Source organism: Procambarus clarkii, unplaced genomic scaffold (assembly GCF_040958095.1).
Source record: "Procambarus clarkii isolate CNS0578487 unplaced genomic scaffold, FALCON_Pclarkii_2.0 HiC_scaffold_102, whole genome shotgun sequence".
In the NCBI taxonomy this organism is placed as follows: Eukaryota; Metazoa; Arthropoda; class Malacostraca; order Decapoda; family Cambaridae; genus Procambarus; species Procambarus clarkii.
Genome location: NW_027189135.1, coordinates 587,205 through 605,543, shown reverse-complemented (window position 1 = coordinate 605,543; position 18,339 = coordinate 587,205). Strand labels below are relative to the sequence as shown.

The following is an 18,339-nucleotide window of genomic DNA, read 5'->3' as shown; positions in this document are numbered from 1 at the left end:
AGATGAGACAAATATCATAAAAACTGAAGAGCAGATGAGCACACACATGTATGTATTACAAAAGAAAATCCACAAATTCATTAGAAATTGGCAGGGTAGGCTGAGGAAGTAGGTAGATGTAAAATGTCTGTAAATGGCGAAAGAACATAAACCCAAGACTGAATAAACGATGTTAAATATCCATGCCAAGGAGACAAAAATATGTTAGGATACAATTACCATTAAGACACCACAAGAAGGTCCGTATCCTGCCGTGATGACTAAAAAGAGTTGGTTATTAGCCACAATGTGTAGGCAGTCTCATGCCAACGGCCATACCACGTTGAGAACACCGCTTCTCGTCCGATCAGCGAAGTTAAGCAACGTTGGGTTTGGTTAGTACTTGGATGGGTGACCGCCTGGGAACACCAAATGCTGTTGGCAATAATGTTTTTTGTTTTGTTTTGTTTTGTTTCGTTTGTTTTTGTTTGAATGGCTGGCTGGCTGGCTGGCTGGCTCCACGGGAAATTCACGGAGTTGTGTGGAATAAGGCCTGGTAAAATGAATTAATATGTATGTCATGTTTAAAACAAACTCGCTTAATATAGTGTGTGAGGCTTTATACAAAAACAAACAACCAAAACAAAACAAAATATATATATATATATATATATATATATATATATATATATATATATATATATATATATATATTATATATATATATATATATATATATATAGCTTAATCCGGGTTTGAACTCGCAACTCCAAGAATACGCATCACTTATATACACTTTACCACTGGACCACTGCAGGACACTTGATGCTGAGGTATCAATTTAATGACGTAAATGCCATTTCCACAAATAAATGATAATTTAAAAGTATTTGTATGTACAAATCTTTTCTGTTTAAAAGGCTACAATATCAGTTACTGATATAATTTGTGTTAATGTTTCTATACCCACAGGAAGGCATGTTTTTGCTTATATGTAAGGGGGTACGGAGAAGGAATCCACAGACCATCATTCCCCTTCCCCCCCCCCCCTCCCACCTACTACCACCACTACCACCACCACCACCACCACCACCACCACTACTCACCACCAATCACCACCACCACCAATCACCACCAATCACCACCACCACACCTAACCGAAAACCCCCTAACACATCAACCCTCCCCCCAATCAACAGGCGAAATAATAACCCTCAAATGCCTGCCTGCCTGCCAGCCAGCCAATACTAACGGTCTTCTCAGAAAGAAAATCTCTTTGTATCTGTATTACTTGATGAAATGTATGATTCTAATAATGAAAATAAATTGTTATGTCGGTTGTATGAGCATAATGACCAATATGCACATGATATGAATGAATTAAATAGTGTAGTTTTAAGTAATTAGGTTGTAGACACATTAAGCGGATATGATATTTGACGCGTCCAGAACTGGTGATTTTTGGTTTAGTTTTAAATGCACCACCACCACCACCATTGCTTCCCCAGAGCCTAATTAAGGACCGGTAAAAGGAGTCAATATGTATGTCATCTATAAAACCAAAGAATGAATAAAAACACACACACACACACCTACATAATAGTACTAGGAAGATTGTATGGCATAAAAAAAAAAAAAAGTACTCCCATTGGGTCGTTTGAACTCGCGACTTCCAAAACACCAGCCACACACCTTACCACCCAGCCACCATAGAGTTGGTATAATTGTGCAACTTTAGTTATAAAACTAAAGTTCTTATTGTCTCAAATCTTATTGTCTGTTCTATGAAAAGGCATGATGTAAATTATGTATTTTTTGAATGATTGAATTGTAGGCACATTAAGCGGATTCGATATTTGATATATCCAGAAAAGGTGATTTCTGTTCAGTTTTAAAATGCATCACCGTTAACGCTAAAGGACTGGTAAAACGACTCGATGTTTGTCATTTTTAAAATAAACACTAAAACTAGGCCCTTAACATATATAATGTTTGAATATAAATTGAATGCATATAAATACAAAGTGGGAGTGGCTGGCTGGCTGGCTGGCTGCCCGCCCGCCCGCCCGCCCGCCCGCCTGCTTGCCTTGCCTTGCCTTGCCTTGCCTTGCCTGTCCTGTCCTGTTATTGCCTTGCCTTGCCTTGCCTTGCCTTGCCCTGCCCTGCCTTGGCTGCAGCTGGCTGGCTGGCCGTAAATCAACTCTTAACAACACCACACCACACCACACCATCACTCATCACCCATCACCCACCACCGGCCCCAGTCTCCCAGCCTCTCTTATATACCCGAGCAGGCCCTTTAAATTATTTGAATTGTTGCACTTCGGCCAATGGCACGATCGCTGCTGCTCAAACATATTCTGGTTCACAAGTATTATAATATATTATATTATATATATATATATATATATATATATATATATATATATATATATATATATTCATGAAACACATTAAAACCTTGATCATTTATTCATTCATTACGTCTAGTGAAGAATTGCTTTTGTTCATTTGTATGATTAAAAATTGATAGAATATGAATTCCTCGCTTAAAGTAAAATATAAAATATATATTGGATTTATATGATTGGTTAATATTCCAAGTGATGCTGAATATCCCCTATAATTTTGTTTTGTTTGTTTGTTATGTACACATTTCACATGAAATCAATATAAATGTTATTATTAATGTTTGAAAGTTGATTGTCTACTTGAATCTCTCTATTAAAGTGTGTGTGGCTCCGGATGGAGCCTGGTTATGGTATTTGTCGTGGTGGGTGGCAGAAGTGCTTACTTCTTCTCTGTCTTCTTTGGCAAAAGAACTGCCTGAATGTTTGGAAGAACACCTCCCTGTGCAATGGTTACGCCAGACAGAAGTTTGTTGAGTTCTTCGTCGTTGCGGATGGCCAACTGCAAGTGACGTGGGATGATACGGGTCTTCTTGTTGTCACGTGCGGCGTTACCGGCGAGCTCCAGAACTTCGGCAGCGAGGTATTCCATGACGGCTGCCAGGTAGACAGGAGCGCCAGCACCGACGCGTTCGGCGTAGTTGCCTTTACGCAGCAGACGGTGAATTCTGCCCACGGGGAACTGAAGTCCGGCCCTGCTGGAGCGAGACTTTGACTTGCCCTTCACTTTGCCTCCCTTGCCGCGTCCTGACATTGCTGCTGCTGTTGTGGGTTTGTGGTGTTTTATGCCGGATTCGGATTGATGTCCATAGGGAATGGAAAGGATGGGGGAGGTAGAGGGATGGGGAGATGAAATTCAGGAAGAGGATGCGGGTGTAGAGAGAGAGGAGGTTTGAAAGTTCGGTGGCCTGTCCACCATGGGTTGACATTTTTGTATGTGTTGTTTGTTTGCGTATGTGTTATGTTGGGTTGTCAGTACATTGGCTGGGGGGGCTAGTGTTTGTGACCTTGTTGGTGTCCTAAAGCACTAGAGCCGATGGAGTTGGCTGAAGGAGGCTAATCTTAGAAACATCAGGGTAGTTACACTTCTGCCGCCACGACAAATGGTTTTTTGGTTTTATATTTTTTTTGTAGGTGTTTTATTTATTTATATATTTTTTTTTTTTTTTTTTTATTATTTTTTTTTTTTTTTTTTTAATTTATTTATTTATTTTTTTATTTTTTTTATTTTTATTTTTTTATTTTGTTATTTTTTTTTTTTTTTTCTTTCTTTCTTTATTCTTCATTTGGTGTAGATTGGGTCCGGGATGGGCCACTCATCTGGATCGTCTGGCAGACCGCTTAGTATCTGAGGGCTTGGGAAGGCCTCATCATGGATATGTCTGATCACTTTTTGTTGGAGAGTGATTCTTCTGGTTCTGTGTGGTGGATCGTGGATCTCGTAGTCGCTGGTGGTGTTTTCTGCTACGAAGGGATCTTCTGGGTCTGGGACATACATGTTCTTCATACGGTACAGCTGTCTTCTGGCCAGGTAGCTGAGCCTAATGTTCATTGGCTTCATGTTGAGCGTCTCATGGATCAGGTCAGTTCTTACCCTGTCCCTCAGAGTCAGGCCCTCTGCAAAGCGAAGTGCTTTGTTTTGTACTCGTTGAATCTTCAACATGTTGGATTTGTTGGTGAGGTTCAGGGGAACGTAGGGGTATTCCAAGCTAGGCCTTATGATCATTCTGTACAGGTGGAGCTTGATGTGGGATGGGGCTTGGTTGAAACGGAAGAGCCTCTCCAGTGAGCCCCGGGCCATCGCTGTCTTCTGGGATACGTACTGGGAGGAGTTGAGTAGCCTGTTGAAGTTGTAACCGAGCACTGTGTTGGAGTTTGAGATGGCTATGGGATCACCCCTGATTCTTATTCCCCCCTCATTTTCAATAGAGAAGGCCATACAGCCGACAGTGCTTAATTGGATCTTTTCTGGGTTAGTGGTGATCCTCCATTTCCTTTCCCAGTTAGCAGTCCTTGCTAGTTCTACGTTTGCCTTACGGGTTACAGTTGCATGCTTGGCCGCTTGGATGCTAGGGTTAGATGTTATTACGTGTGTTACGTCGTCCGCAAATTGTACGATAATGGTGTCCCTATACTCTGGTTGGGGTAGGTCATTTACAAAGATGTTGAAGAGAACCGGGCTCAAGCATGATCCTTGGGGGACTCCAGCTGTTGGGGTGAAGGCTGCGGCCTCATTTGCCTTGAAGCTGGGGGTAACTTGCCTATTCTTAAGGAAATTTCTGATCAGCCTGAGGAGGGTCCAGTTTTGCGCTGGTAAGTCTGCTAATTTGTACACAAGACCATCGTGCCACAGGCTGTCGAAGGCCTTGTGTACGTCCCTCGTTGCAATCAAAGCTACCTGTTTTTGCTTTCGAATTGAGCTTACGGCGTCGTAGATGATGTTAATTGCGTGCTGGGTTGATCTATGTGCTCGAAAGCCAAACTGCTTTTCTGTGAAGAGGTTGTTGTACTCCATGTAGTAGTTAAGACGGTTTGACATGATTTTTTCAAAGCACTTGCCTATCGTGTCTAAGAGGGAGATTGGTCGGTAGTTGCCAGGTTGGTGGGGGTCTTTCTTGGGTTTGGGAATGAATATCATCTTGGCTGACTTGAATGCTACAGGAATGTGACCCGATGCCAGCATAGCGTTGAATAGGTTGAGTATGGATTGCATAAGATTGCCTGGTAGAAGTTTGATCTGCAGCGCTTTGATCCCTGATGGTCCAGGGGCCTTATCTCTGGTGCTTTTGATGACTCCTCTCATCTCTAGCATAGTTATGGGTCTTGTTAGAGGGTGGTCGTCTTCTAGGGTTGTCAGGTCAATCAGAGGGGTGCTGTTAAGGGAGGCGGCATTTTCTGTTGTCCATTGGTTGACACGTTCAAAGTGAGTGTTGTTGAAGGCTCTGCTGTTTGAAGCTGTGAGTGTCTTTTTCCAGACTGCGCCCATGAGGTCAGCCTGATCCTGTGGGTCTTCTATTTTTTCTTGCTGCTCCTCTTCATCTTCGTCAAGGAATGTGTGTACAAGGTGGGTGAGGCTGGGGTTAACTGATCCCAGGAGCTGTCTGATCTTGCGCCAGAAAGTAGCCGGCTCCCTTTTGTACTGGTTGGCCTGTCTCACCAGGGTTCCCCAAATGTGGCTCTTGTGGGTCAGCGTAAGGTCTATGGTTTCCCTTCTGAGTGTTTGTAGGGTCAACGCTGGTGGCTGGCCAGTTTGGTAGTGGCTTTGGCAGGCTCGCTGGTACTCATTCATTTTGCCTCTGATTTCTCGGGTCGGCTTATATTGGTGGTAAGTCCTTGTGGTGGATATTTCACAAGTGGCCTCGGTTGCAAGCTGGATCCGGTTGTGGATGGTGTTTACTGCTTGGTCGATTGTTTGGGTTGGGAGGTTCTCGAACTCAATGATGGGGTCGTCAGCAAGGAAGGTGTCATATTCACGGGCACGTATGGTTCCCAGTCTGGGCCTGGGTGGTGCCACATATCTGAAGGGGGCTGCTTGGAGGGATGTGACCACAGGGATGTGGTCCGACCCCACGTTCTTGCCTGGGGTTACTCTGCAGTGGAACAGGTCACAATCTCTGTTGGTCAGCACTATGTCAGGGGTGCCCCTCTGGTTGCCCGCAAAGAACGTCTTAAAGTGGGGGCCTTGGAAGGAGAGGTCCCGGTTTTGCATTAGATTGAAGAGCTGCCTGCCCTTGAGGTCTGGCCTGGCAGGTGCGTTGAATAAGGCCTGATGGTGGGCATTCAGGTCTCCTGCGATGATAGTGGGGAGATTCCTGTCGAGCAGCTTGTTCAGAGGGATGGAGGGGAGGTAGGCCAGTCTAGGTGGTAGATATGCGGTGCAGACGATGAGGGGGCCGTGTGAAGTGGTGAGTTCTATTGCAAGAAAGTTGTCGTCTTCTACGAGGATGGGGCGGTAGGAGAGTCCTCTTCTTATTAGTATTGCCACCCCACTGAACCTACCCCTGTTGACTTCCCTGGTGGAATATCCCCAGATGGAGATGTGCTGGTCCTGTCTGGCCGCTGTTTCATTGAGTAAGATTACATCTGGGTTAAGTCTGGCTACTTCCAGAGTGAGAAGGTATCTGTTGTTGAAGAAGTGTCTGATGTTCACCTGAAGGATTGTGATCCCCATTATTGACTATGAGACGGAAGTGTTTGTTTGGCTGTAGTGCCAATGTTGTTACATTCGGTTTGGTCGCTTCTGTTTGTGGAGGAGGGGGGTAAAGCTGTTGAGCCAGGTGTCTTGTTCCTGGTTCCGGTCGGGGATTGGTTGGGTTTGGGGTTTACCATACGTTGCTGTGCCATTGGGGGGTCCTCGGTGTCACTGCTGTTCATGATGTCGACATCCGTGGTGCTAGAGTCGCTCTCTGGTGAAGAGTTGTGGGGGTTGCTTGCCCTTGCTCCGTCCACAGGGGATGGGGTTCGGCTGTTCGGCCTAGGCCTCTTGGTGCAGCGTTGTGTGGAATATATTGTTGTGGGGCTGCGATGTTTGAAGCGAAATTTCCTAGGGCGGATGGGGTTCCGTATGGCAAGGGAGTTTGTGATAGCTTTGAGGACGATCTGATGTGGGAGTGTTTCAGGAAGGGTGGACATAGGTGTTTCCCAGAATGTCGGGGTGGAGGGGCCGGGGTTGTTCAGGGAGTTTGGAGTCTCCTGGGCGTTGGTTGAAGCCAGGGGGCGAGGAGTACTAGGGTTGGGGTTGTTGGGTTGTGCTTGGGCCTGGCCGGCGGTTGTTGTGATGTTAGGAGTCAAGTAGGCAAGCGAGTCCTCGGACATATGGACAGGGGGTAGGCCATTGTCTTTCCTAAGTGAGTTCCAGAAACCTAGGAGCTTCACTGGGTTGTCTGGAAATTGGATTTGAGCAAATGTTAGGAGTTCGGCCCCTAAGCTGGGCTTGGGATCGGGGTTTGGTGCAAGAGAGTTAGGTGTTGGGGCCTGTTGTGTTTGATTCTGGGTTTGCTCTGGTATAACCGTGGGGTTATGGGGTTGTTGGGTGCTTTGGTGGCCCACTTGGGCCACCGACTGGGCCTGTTGTTGGTTAGGGATGCCCCAGGCATTTACTGGTGGAGGAGGGGCAGGGATGGTAATAGCTGCCTGTTGGCGGGCTGCTGTCTCTGTTTCATGCAATTGCTTGATTGCCTCTTGCCTGCGGGGACAAAGATGCGAGATTGCAATGTGTGGACCATTGCATAGAGCACATTTGGGTGTTGGGTTTGTGCATTCCCTGTAGCTGTGTTCCCCTGTGCACCTGCTGCACTTGGGGGTTCCATTGTTACATGCATTGGAATAGTGGTCATACTGAAAGCATTTGAAGCATTGCTTGAGCTTGTAAAACCTCTGTGGGTGGATTTTGTCAGGTTCAGCCATGATGCCAAATGCAGAAAGGCCTTGTGTGCAGACTTGCGTTGCTTGCTCCGGTGAAGCCAGAGTAAGTTTCAGTACTTGGTTGTTGCGTTGGGTTGTGAATCTGTGGGCCTGAAGTATTTTGACATCCCTGTTTTTCCTCTCTATTTCTGCAATTATTTCATCATTTGAGTGGTCCATGATGATGTCATGGATCCTATGTACAAAGATGGTGCGCTGGGCTTGGAATTCGGCAGGGGGGTAGACAGTGATATTCTTCTCCCTTAGTTTGTTCATGGTGTCTGACGAAAGGAGGTCTGGGAGGTTTGCATTGGGTACCAACAAGATGGCTCCATTCGTTATTTTGTACACATTTTTGTAGGTAATCTGGGTGACCTCGTAGATCACCTCAAGTAGTTGGGCTGGGGTACGACCCCGGCCAGATTCGTCTGTGAATCTGACTTTGGTCGCCATAGCTTGGTGGGCCAGGCAGCCTAATCTAATCTATACTATGGTGGGTGCTGTGAAGTGTCCAGGTAGACTAAGTGGATGGTGGGTGTTAGTTAGGCCGAGGCCTCTAACTTCTAGTTGCTAGGCAACTAGAGCTACTAGACAAGGTGGTAATTGAACCTATCGATAGCCTAAGCCTGCTACAAGGCTGTTAGATGCCCGATCAAACCTTCGCAAGAATTTCAAGAACCCGGTTTTGGCTACCGCTCGGGAATGATCGTTTGGAATGGCGAAATACAAGAGGTAGAAACAGTTTAGAAAGACAGCCTTATTCACTCCTTAATTCTATGATTAGTAGGTTATGCATTGTGTATTGTGTGAGTGTGTGTGTGGTGTGTCTTGGTACAGGCAGGGAGAGAATGGGGAGGAGAGGGTGGGGAATGGGGGGGGGAGGGGGTGTGGGATGAAGGATGAGGATGGGTAGTTATTTTATTAGGACATCATACTGCTGTAAGCGTCAGTAGAGCTAGGTTGAGACACAGTACAGGTGCCCCGGCGTGTCTTGACGCCGAGAGAGCTAGTAGTCGACTGGCAGTGAGTGTGGCTGGCTGCTACGCGGCCGGCCGGCTGTGATTGGCTCGCTGGCGCACCAATCCTGAGTGAGGTGGGCGGAGCCAACGCTCAGTTTCTCCTGTAGGTGGCGGGAGCTCCTGGGAGCACGTCTGCTCACGGCGGCTGCTGGCTGGCGAGTCTTTTATCTTTTATGCCGGCCCGCAGATCGAGCTTCGTGTTATATACCCCGCTCAGGATCAAGGGAGTCCGCCACTGACCAATCAGCGCGCTCCGCCACGCGACCCGCTCTGAGCTGAGTCGCGAGCGGGATATAAAAGGAAAGCTCGACTCGCGCAAAAGTTCATTATTGTATCGCAACGCCAGCCAGCACGAGCATCATCATGCCACCCAAGGCATCTGGAAAGGCTGCCAAGAAGGCCGGAAAGGCCCAGAAGGCCATTGCCAAGGGCGATAAGAAAAAGAAGCGCAGGAGGAAGGAGAGCTACAGCATCTACATCTACAAAGTGCTGAAGCAGGTCCACCCCGACACTGGTATCTCTTCCAAAGCCATGTCGATCATGAACTCGTTCGTGAACGACATCTTCGAGCGCATCGCCGCCGAGGCTTCTCGCCTGGCCCACTACAACAAGCGTTCCACCATTACCAGTCGGGAGATCCAGACGGCTGTAAGGCTCCTGTTGCCCGGAGAACTGGCCAAGCACGCCGTCTCTGAGGGCACTAAGGCCGTCACCAAGTACACCTCCTCCAAGTAAACGGCTTACTTACTGCCCTGTGGTGGTGGCTTGGCCTCAAACCAACAAACTCGGCTCCATTGGAGCCACACTTTAATTTCTAAAGAGATTGTGAGTGTTAGACACCAATACTATTATAACAAAAACCTCTGTCACTGAAAGCAAATAGCTATAAAATGAGAATATTTATGAAACTGTCTGTGTGTGTTTCTCTCTCTCAGTCTCTGTCTGTCTGTCTGTCTGTCTGTCTGTCTGTCTGTCTGTCTGTCTGTCTGTCTGTCTGTCTCTGTCTCTGTCTCTGCATGTCTCTCTCTCTCTCTCTCTCTCTCTCTCTCTCTCTCTCTCTCTCTCTCTCTCTCTCTCTCTCTCTCTCTCTCTCTCTCTCTCTCTCTCTCTCTCTCTCTCAACACACATATAAACACTCGGTATCTTTTTTCTAGAGATTAGAGATTCATTGTTATGTTCCACATTAGGATTACTATGCAGGCCACCCTCTTAAGGTTTGAAAATGTCAAGAAAACGGTTAATTTAAAATGTCATCTCCTAACTTAACAGATTAAGCCAGAGGACCAAAAACAGAATAAAACAGGACAGGACAGTATGTCACTTATACAAGCTGCTTTTATTTCTAGTACAGTATGACAATTTTTTTTTTTTTTTTTTTGGAGGGGGGGGGGGGGGGAAGGATCCTTGGCAGTGCATAAGAATGAAAAGCGACGGCATTTTGTTTGTAAGAGGACAGGTTGTACTACAAATGACTTGATTTATTGATATCACGTGTACAGTGTATGTATGACACCTAAATTATTGTATTTATTTATTTATTATATGTATAGATGAAGGTTAATTCATATGACTGATGCTAGGAATGTCTGAAATCTCCTTAGAAGGATATTTTGGCCCTGAGAAGGGCCGAGTTTGGTGTATACTAGGGTGGTCGTTTTAGCTTATGCACGCTCTCCACGGATACGGCGAGCAAGCTGAATGTCCTTTGGCATGATGGTGACACGCTTGGCGTGGATGGCACAGAGGTTAGTGTCCTCGAAGAGACCGACCAGGTAAGCCTCGGATGCCTCCTGTAAAGCCATGACGGCAGACGACTGGAAGCGAAGATCGGTCTTGAAGTCCTGGGCAATCTCGCGCACCAGACGCTGGAAGGGAAGTTTCCTGATGAGCAACTCTGTGCTCTTCTGGTAACGACGGATCTCACGCAGGGCGACCGTTCCGGGCCTGTAACGGTGAGGCTTCTTCACGCCCCCTGTGGCAGGAGCAGACTTGCGTGCTGCCTTGGTGGCCAGCTGCTTACGAGGAGCCTTGCCTCCCGTGGACTTGCGAGCAGTCTGCTTGGTGCGAGCCATGGTGAACAACTGTGGTTTGTGATGGCCGGCGCCGAAAAATTTTTGCTTATATACGCCGTCTCGAGGCGCTTGCTCGAGCGCCATTGGCTGCTCGACTCGCCTACGTCACCCCGTTGCCCCTCCCCTCCTTCCTCTGGCTGCAGCCAACAGGCAGCTCACCTCAAACACTATTATCGCTGATTTTGCTCTATTTTTTGGATTTGTGCAAAAGTCATTTCACAGAGACGTGAAACAGACGAGTAGGCAACTGCAGTTTTGAAAGCGTTGTGAGAAAGCCGTGTTTCTGCTCGAGTACAAGCATAAAGTAAGGACAGGCAGGAGTTAGGAGTTGCCATGCTACAAGTACGTCCGCTTGACGGGATATAGTCTGGGGAAATCGTGCCGAAATTTTATTATTATTCACACAACTTCAACACCATGACTGGACGCGGCAAGGGAGGCAAGGGACTCGGAAAGGGTGGCGCCAAGCGTCATCGTAAGGTGCTACGTGACAACATCCAGGGCATCACCAAGCCCGCTATTCGTCGCTTAGCTCGTCGTGGCGGCGTGAAGCGTATTTCGGGTCTCATCTACGAAGAGACCCGTGGCGTCCTGAAGGTGTTCCTCGAGAACGTCATCCGTGATGCTGTAACCTACACGGAACACGCCAAGAGGAAGACCGTCACTGCCATGGACGTGGTGTACGCTCTGAAGCGCCAGGGTCGTACCCTCTACGGATTCGGCGGATAAGAGCTTGGCTAATCCATCGATTCCACCCACCACCACCTCAAAACGGGACCTAATTAGGTCCCTATACTTTTTTACTGAAGGGCTTAATAGACGATAACATAAATTGTTTTGATATCAGCTAGCACATTGGGTCTTATGAAATCTATTTTTTATCCTCGCATGCTTAAAGGGACTCTGATTGGGGAGGGAGGGGTGGGGGGGGGGGGAAGGTTTGTTCCGTTATATACTAGCAGAGCAGGATCATTGGTGGTGGTGGGGGGGGGGGGGGGGGGTGAGGGAGAGAGAGAGAGAGAGAGATCTTTCCCAACTCTTCCTTTTTACATGAGTGAGCTACCCGTTTTATTCATTTTATCCTTCTCAGAGCTGTTTTGATAGTATCCAAATGATGGTAAATGAAAAGGGAGGACACGAATATCTACCCAGAATTCAGGACTGGCAATCGATATGCATGTTTGAGTGCGAATCTTTTTCTCTCTCAACTTAGGTATACGTTTATGTCGTACCTAAAAGCGAGAACCACACTATTGGGACAAGTATGCAAGGCCCAATTTTCCTAACAAGCACAGTGAATTTTGTTATTTTCGAACATTTCTTTCCAAATTGGTTTATCCAATTAACAGTATTATATTAAGATCATGAATTGCTGGGTTAGGTTAGGTTAGGTTAGCTTAGCTTAGGTTAGGTTAGGTTAGCTTAGCTTAGCTTGGGTTAGCTTAGGTTAGGTTAGGTTAGCTTAGCTTGGGTTAGCATAGGTTAGGTTAGGTTTGATTACATTTCTATGTTAGATTTAACTCAAATTCAAAACAATTGCAGTCATTCGGCTTGTTAGTCAACTTGCCTCTAATAGGGGCAATTTGTCTAACAAGACTATTTAGTTTTGTGTGCATATATATATATATATATATATATATATATATATATATATATATATATATATATATATATTATAGCTTCAAGACTCCGAACCAATATAGAAGCATCAAGAGGAAGTGCTTGTGTTATGGGCCAATAGGCCTTCTGCAGTTACTTCCATTCTTATGTTTTTATTCCCATTGGTTCGTGTTTTATCTTGTGTAAATGTCAATCACCTCACCCAAAACTTTGGTACCATATCACCTCACCCATGTATATGTGTATATATATATATATATATATATATATATATATATATATATATATATATATATATATATATATATATATAATATACAGAGTAAATCTACCCCAAAAGTAATGATTTATTTGTCTACAAAACTAAACTCTTTTTGGAATCATATGAGGCCCCTCCACTGAGGGGGGAGGCCTGGATGTTTATTGTCATGTGTATTCATGCTGCTTGCATGTCGTCGTTTATTTTGCCTTTGTTGTTTTCTTGACAGCTTTCTTTGCCTTGGGTGGTTTGGGAGATTTTGAAGCTCTCTTTATTTTGGGCTTTTTGTTCCCAACAACAAGCTGCTGCTGCTGCTGCTGCTGCTTCTTTTTCAAGGCTGTAGGTGGTTTGTTGCTTGTGGCGGCTTTCTTGGGAGTTACCACGGCCTTCTTTGCTGCTGTAGATGGTTTCTTGGTTGTGGTGGCTTTCTTGGGAGTTAGAACGGCCCTCTTCTCTGCTACGGCCAGCTTGAATGATCCACTAGCTCCACTTCCCTTGGTCTGAACAAGAATGCCGTCAGCCACTGCTTTCTTGAGAAATCTTCGGATGTAAATGGCGATCTTGGCAGCCTCGACTTTGTTGTTGGCAACAACGTACTTCTTGATTGCTTGTAGAGACGAGCCCTTACGGTCTTTGAGTGCTGCGACCGCGGCTAGAACCATTTGACTAGTTTTCGGGTGAGCAACCTGGACGCGAGGTTTCCTGGTGGTGGCCACCACAGCAGCAGCAGCCGCAGCCTTCTTGGTAGGCTTTGCTTCTACCATGATGATGATGAGATAACCAAGGTGATGAGAGACGCTCAGACAGTCACGGGGGAATGATGCTGCCGCCGCTTGAGCCGAACCTATTTATGTGCCGGCACGGTACAGAAGCTGCAACCTGGCAACTCGTCCACCAATCACGACGGTTGGTTTTACGGCTCCGAAACCTGGATCCCATATCTTCTCTAAAATAGAAGCATTTGTTCATGTTCTTTGTAAAAGTATCATAAAGCAGGACAGATGAGACAAATATCATAAAAACTGAAGAGCAGATGAGCACACACATGTATGTATTACAAAAGAAAATCCACAAATTCATTAGAAATTGGCAGGGTAGGCTGAGGAAGTAGGTAGATGTAAAATGTCTGTAAATGGCGAAAGAACATAAACCCAAGACTGAATAAACGATGTTAAATATCCATGCCAAGGAGACAAAAATATGTTAGGATACAATTACCATTAAGACACCACAAGAAGGTCCGTATCCTGCCGTGATGACTAAAAAGAGTTGGTTATTAGCCACAATGTGTAGGCAGTCTCATGCCAACGGCCATACCACGTTGAGAACACCGCTTCTCGTCCGATCAGCGAAGTTAAGCAACGTTGGGTTTGGTTAGTACTTGGATGGGTGACCGCCTGGGAACACCAAATGCTGTTGGCAATAATGTTTTTTGTTTTGTTTTGTTTTGTTTCGTTTGTTTTTGTTTGAATGGCTGGCTGGCTGGCTGGCTGGCTCCACGGGAAATTCACGGAGTTGTGTGGAATAAGGCCTGGTAAAATGAATTAATATGTATGTCATGTTTAAAACAAACTCGCTTAATATAGTGTGTGAGGCTTTATACAAAAACAAACAACCAAAACAAAACAAAATATATATATATATATATATATATATATATATATATATATATATATATATATATATATATATTATATATATATATATATATATATATATATAGCTTAATCCGGGTTTGAACTCGCAACTCCAAGAATACGCATCACTTATATACACTTTACCACTGGACCACTGCAGGACACTTGATGCTGAGGTATCAATTTAATGACGTAAATGCCATTTCCACAAATAAATGATAATTTAAAAGTATTTGTATGTACAAATCTTTTCTGTTTAAAAGGCTACAATATCAGTTACTGATATAATTTGTGTTAATGTTTCTATACCCACAGGAAGGCATGTTTTTGCTTATATGTAAGGGGGTACGGAGAAGGAATCCACAGACCATCATTCCCCTTCCCCCCCCCCCCTCCCACCTACTACCACCACTACCACCACCACCACCACCACCACCACCACTACTCACCACCAATCACCACCACCACCAATCACCACCAATCACCACCACCACACCTAACCGAAAACCCCCTAACACATCAACCCTCCCCCCAATCAACAGGCGAAATAATAACCCTCAAATGCCTGCCTGCCTGCCAGCCAGCCAATACTAACGGTCTTCTCAGAAAGAAAATCTCTTTGTATCTGTATTACTTGATGAAATGTATGATTCTAATAATGAAAATAAATTGTTATGTCGGTTGTATGAGCATAATGACCAATATGCACATGATATGAATGAATTAAATAGTGTAGTTTTAAGTAATTAGGTTGTAGACACATTAAGCGGATATGATATTTGACGCGTCCAGAACTGGTGATTTTTGGTTTAGTTTTAAATGCACCACCACCACCACCATTGCTTCCCCAGAGCCTAATTAAGGACCGGTAAAAGGAGTCAATATGTATGTCATCTATAAAACCAAAGAATGAATAAAAACACACACACACACACCTACATAATAGTACTAGGAAGATTGTATGGCATAAAAAAAAAAAAAAGTACTCCCATTGGGTCGTTTGAACTCGCGACTTCCAAAACACCAGCCACACACCTTACCACCCAGCCACCATAGAGTTGGTATAATTGTGCAACTTTAGTTATAAAACTAAAGTTCTTATTGTCTCAAATCTTATTGTCTGTTCTATGAAAAGGCATGATGTAAATTATGTATTTTTTGAATGATTGAATTGTAGGCACATTAAGCGGATTCGATATTTGATATATCCAGAAAAGGTGATTTCTGTTCAGTTTTAAAATGCATCACCGTTAACGCTAAAGGACTGGTAAAACGACTCGATGTTTGTCATTTTTAAAATAAACACTAAAACTAGGCCCTTAACATATATAATGTTTGAATATAAATTGAATGCATATAAATACAAAGTGGGAGTGGCTGGCTGGCTGGCTGGCTGCCCGCCCGCCCGCCCGCCCGCCCGCCTGCTTGCCTTGCCTTGCCTTGCCTTGCCTTGCCTGTCCTGTCCTGTTATTGCCTTGCCTTGCCTTGCCTTGCCTTGCCCTGCCCTGCCTTGGCTGCAGCTGGCTGGCTGGCCGTAAATCAACTCTTAACAACACCACACCACACCACACCATCACTCATCACCCATCACCCACCACCGGCCCCAGTCTCCCAGCCTCTCTTATATACCCGAGCAGGCCCTTTAAATTATTTGAATTGTTGCACTTCGGCCAATGGCACGATCGCTGCTGCTCAAACATATTCTGGTTCACAAGTATTATAATATATTATATTATATATATATATATATATATATATATATATATATATATATATATATATTCATGAAACACATTAAAACCTTGATCATTTATTCATTCATTACGTCTAGTGAAGAATTGCTTTTGTTCATTTGTATGATTAAAAATTGATAGAATATGAATTCCTCGCTTAAAGTAAAATATAAAATATATATTGGATTTATATGATTGGTTAATATTCCAAGTGATGCTGAATATCCCCTATAATTTTGTTTTGTTTGTTTGTTATGTACACATTTCACATGAAATCAATATAAATGTTATTATTAATGTTTGAAAGTTGATTGTCTACTTGAATCTCTCTATTAAAGTGTGTGTGGCTCCGGATGGAGCCTGGTTATGGTATTTGTCGTGGTGGGTGGCAGAAGTGCTTACTTCTTCTCTGTCTTCTTTGGCAAAAGAACTGCCTGAATGTTTGGAAGAACACCTCCCTGTGCAATGGTTACGCCAGACAGAAGTTTGTTGAGTTCTTCGTCGTTGCGGATGGCCAACTGCAAGTGACGTGGGATGATACGGGTCTTCTTGTTGTCACGTGCGGCGTTACCGGCGAGCTCCAGAACTTCGGCAGCGAGGTATTCCATGACGGCTGCCAGGTAGACAGGAGCGCCAGCACCGACGCGTTCGGCGTAGTTGCCTTTACGCAGCAGACGGTGAATTCTGCCCACGGGGAACTGAAGTCCGGCCCTGCTGGAGCGAGACTTTGACTTGCCCTTCACTTTGCCTCCCTTGCCGCGTCCTGACATTGCTGCTGCTGTTGTGGGTTTGTGGTGTTTTATGCCGGCCCGCAGATCGAGCTTCGTGTTATATACCCCGCTCAGGATCAAGGGAGTCCGCCACTGACCAATCAGCGCGCTCCGCCACGCGACCCGCTCTGAGCTGAGTCGCGAGCGGGATATAAAAGGAAAGCTCGACTCGCGCAAAAGTTCATTATTGTATCGCAACGCCAGCCAGCACGAGCATCATCATGCCACCCAAGGCATCTGGAAAGGCTGCCAAGAAGGCCGGAAAGGCCCAGAAGGCCATTGCCAAGGGCGATAAGAAAAAGAAGCGCAGGAGGAAGGAGAGCTACAGCATCTACATCTACAAAGTGCTGAAGCAGGTCCACCCCGACACTGGTATCTCTTCCAAAGCCATGTCGATCATGAACTCGTTCGTGAACGACATCTTCGAGCGCATCGCCGCCGAGGCTTCTCGCCTGGCCCACTACAACAAGCGTTCCACCATTACCAGTCGGGAGATCCAGACGGCTGTAAGGCTCCTGTTGCCCGGAGAACTGGCCAAGCACGCCGTCTCTGAGGGCACTAAGGCCGTCACCAAGTACACCTCCTCCAAGTAAACGGCTTACTTACTGCCCTGTGGTGGTGGCTTGGCCTCAAACCAACAAACTCGGCTCCATTGGAGCCACACTTTAATTTCTAAAGAGATTGTGAGTGTTAGACACCAATACTATTATAACAAAAACCTCTGTCACTGAAAGCAAATAGCTATAAAATGAGAATATTTATGAAACTGTCTGTGTGTGTTTCTCTCTCTCAGTCTCTGTCTGTCTGTCTGTCTGTCTGTCTGTCTGTCTGTCTGTCTGTCTGTCTGTCTGTCTGTCTCTGTCTCTGTCTCTGCATGTCTCTCTCTCTCTCTCTCTCTCTCTCTCTCTCTCTCTCTCTCTCTCTCTCTCTCTCTCTCTCTCTCTCTCTCTCTCTCTCTCTCTCTCTCTCTCTCTCTCTCAACACACATATAAACACTCGGTATCTTTTTTCTAGAGATTAGAGATTCATTGTTATGTTCCACATTAGGATTACTATGCAGGCCACCCTCTTAAGGTTTGAAAATGTCAAGAAAACGGTTAATTTAAAATGTCATCTCCTAACTTAACAGATTAAGCCAGAGGACCAAAAACAGAATAAAACAGGACAGGACAGTATGTCACTTATACAAGCTGCTTTTATTTCTAGTACAGTATGACAATTTTTTTTTTTTTTTTTTGGAGGGGGGGGGGGGGGGGGAAGGATCCTTGGCAGTGCATAAGAATGAAAAGCGACGGCATTTTGTTTGTAAGAGGACAGGTTGTACTACAAATGACTTGATTTATTGATATCACGTGTACAGTGTATGTATGACACCTAAATTATTGTATTTATTTATTTATTATATGTATAGATGAAGGTTAATTCATATGACTGATGCT

At 45.1% G+C, this 18,339-nt stretch overlaps 2 non-coding genes across 2 annotated transcripts; both read left to right on the top strand.

Annotated features, from left to right (window-relative positions):
• The first annotated feature begins 304 nt into the window (after nucleotides 1-304).
• LOC138360232 (5S ribosomal RNA) lies at nucleotides 305-423 on the top strand. The gene has a single exon (XR_011226244.1). It is a non-coding gene; the product is annotated as a 5S ribosomal RNA (ribosomal RNA).
• Nucleotides 424-14,063: 13,640 nt separating this feature from the next.
• On the top strand, nucleotides 14,064-14,182 carry LOC138360231 (5S ribosomal RNA). The gene has a single exon (XR_011226243.1). It is a non-coding gene; the product is annotated as a 5S ribosomal RNA (ribosomal RNA).
• The last annotated feature ends 4,157 nt before the right edge of the window (nucleotides 14,183-18,339 follow it).